General features: G+C 38.8%; 1 non-coding gene across 1 annotated transcript; it reads right to left on the reverse strand.

Annotated features, from left to right (window-relative positions):
- Positions 1–917: 917 nt before the first annotated feature.
- On the reverse strand, positions 918–989 carry trnaa-ugc (transfer RNA alanine (anticodon UGC)). Its single transcript has one exon. It is a non-coding gene; the product is annotated as a tRNA-Ala (tRNA).
- Between the last annotated feature and the right edge of the window lie 1,576 nt (positions 990–2,565).

A 2,565-nucleotide genomic window follows, 5' to 3' on the forward strand; every position in this document is an offset into this window, starting at 1 on the left:
CAAAAACTTTCAGTCACTCTTGGTGCAGTCTGAATCTGTGAGCAACCAAGCAACACTTTGAATTACAAAGTAAAAGAACCAAAAGGACTGTCAGAGTTTGAGAAACTGATTAAACCAACGTCAACTTGTCAGTCTAATCCCTATATGTAAAAAAAACCAAGCCACTACCACACAAATGATCGCGTACGGTGGTGGCAGCATTATTCCGTGGAGCTGTCAACCTTGTGAAGGTTCAGAGAAGGTTGAATGGAATGAAGTCAGGAAATATCCAAAAAGAAAACCTGTTCCAGTGCACTCAGGAGGTTGGACCAGGTTTACAATTTGGCAGGAGAATGACCCTCAGTATACAGCCAAGGCAGTACTGCAAAGGTGAAGGAACCCAATAAGATCCAGGAATATCCTGATTTAACCCTGGCTGATCATCTCTGGGGAGTCTTAAGGTTGGAGAGCGCAAGAACCAAATACAGCACTAAACTGAGAGGTAGACAGGTGGAAAAATAAAAATAAAAGGGAATAATTATAGCTTACAGCTACAGTAAACTGGAAAGTTATCCACACAAGCACAGGGAAGCAGGGTGATAATTAACAGGATACTGCAGTACTGCATCAGGAAAAAGGAAAACAGCATTTCAAACGTACAGACGAGGTTAAGACAAGGACAAATTGACAAGAAACAAGAAACAATGATTATACCACAATATGTGTTACAAAACTGCAAAAACGCACAAATAATAAAACAGTAGGTAAAGGAGAGTTTCTACAATCCCTCAATGATACCTTGTGGAATGGAGGTGGACTTGCACTTTGCCAGCTGTCAGTTAAGCAGTCTTTCAACAGTGAGAGCAGAATCAAACTGCCAACTTTCAGGGTATTGGTTGACCCACTCTCATCACTGAGCTGTTTGGAAGAGGAATTAGTGGAGATGCTGGGGATTGAACCCAGGACCCCATACATGCAAAGCATGTGCTCTACCACTGAGCTACATCCCCTGAAAATGTTACCAACTTTGGCAGACAATGCATTAAACTGGCTTAAACTGGACTGTATCCTTGAGATGAAATGTTTTGCGTTATAGTGCTATATAAATAAAACTGAATTCGAGATGATCCCACACTGCTTCGTTCCTCCATAAGACCTGTTGCCACTGATTTTCAGTCCACTTCTTGTGTCATTTAAAGATAGAATTTAAAATGGGTTCTTTGATAAATTGTCTGTTATGTGTAGACTGTGCTTAAATGATTAATTGAAAACTATGTGAAAACTTATGGATTATGTTGGCTTTAAAATAACTAAAACATTTGAGCATTACCTTTTACTTACCAATGAGAAGGAAACCAGTTTGTGTTATATTTAACAAAGCATTGGTATTATGCAGGTAATGCTGAGTCATTGTTGAGTCAGCATAGAGTATACACATTTAACACTCAGAAGTGTGATACTAGTCAGATTCTCTTTTGTGGATTTCCCGTAATGTTTCTCAAAATCAAGTAATAACAAAAGTACATGCTGATGAGGTGTGTGTTTACTGAAGCCAATTGCTCCTAATAGTGGCTGATAAGTTTTGAATAATTTCAAGTAACACCTACACAACACCATTTACACACCAAACAAGCCCCAACTCACTGTCAAAACAACTGTTTGCTGTTCATTTGACCTACCATCCTGATCCCAGTAGGTGACAATATGACTCACACACATAGAGGCAGAGGCACCAAACACCACACACCGGTTCACAACTCCCTGACTTGCGTCAGAACAATGTCCTGATAACTATTATATAAAAGGAAAGAATGAATAACATGAGGTGATCTCATATATTTTTTTTATCCTTTCACCTCATCACAGCCGAATCTTCACCATCTGTCTTGAAGCAAAAGATCTGTATTTCTAAGAAAATAAATGGTTTGTAGCCAGCAGCAAGAATTGTATTTCTTCCATCCTATTAAGACCAAACAAAGCTTTAACATCAGTGCTGGTCCTATTATGAGTTGTTCTTCCTTCCTTCCTTCCTTCTTTTCTTTTTTTATTTACCAATATTTACAGGTTTTCAAGACTGTTTTTTCAGCAATCATGGCCACCGTCATGTCATAGCTCCCAGATTCTCTAAAGATAGAAGCTCTTTTTGTGCAGCAGCAACACATATCAACCCATTCTCTTGCAGAATTGGTTGGTTTTCAGCCCGCAGGATACCCCTACAACAGAATTTTTGGACATGCAGGGTCCACCCAACAGATTTTGGTACAGTCATGGGACCTGTCGCCAATGGGAAAACTGTTGCAACGCTTTCTGTAATTAAACACCTTTTATTATGTATTTTATCATTTAAGCCATGATGTTTTCTAAAATTAATCAAGCATATTTATTGTGGAAAGAAGCAGCTGTAGAGTCTAGGAAGTTGAAATAAAAGCCAAACCTGAGTCAGGTGACTGTCCCACTTCTCCTCGACCATTTCCTAGGTGGGAAAAATGACAGATTGAATTACCTAAATTTCAACTGGATAAAACTCTGTAGCATCAAATATGCAACTTTGGCAAAAACAATAATATTAGAAGATGATGTCAAGAG

The sequence above is a fragment of the Leuresthes tenuis genome, unplaced genomic scaffold, assembly GCF_036924035.1.
Source record: "Leuresthes tenuis unplaced genomic scaffold, fLeuTen1.0.hap1 SCAF_15, whole genome shotgun sequence".
Lineage (NCBI taxonomy): Eukaryota > Metazoa > Chordata > Actinopteri > Atheriniformes > Atherinopsidae > Leuresthes > Leuresthes tenuis.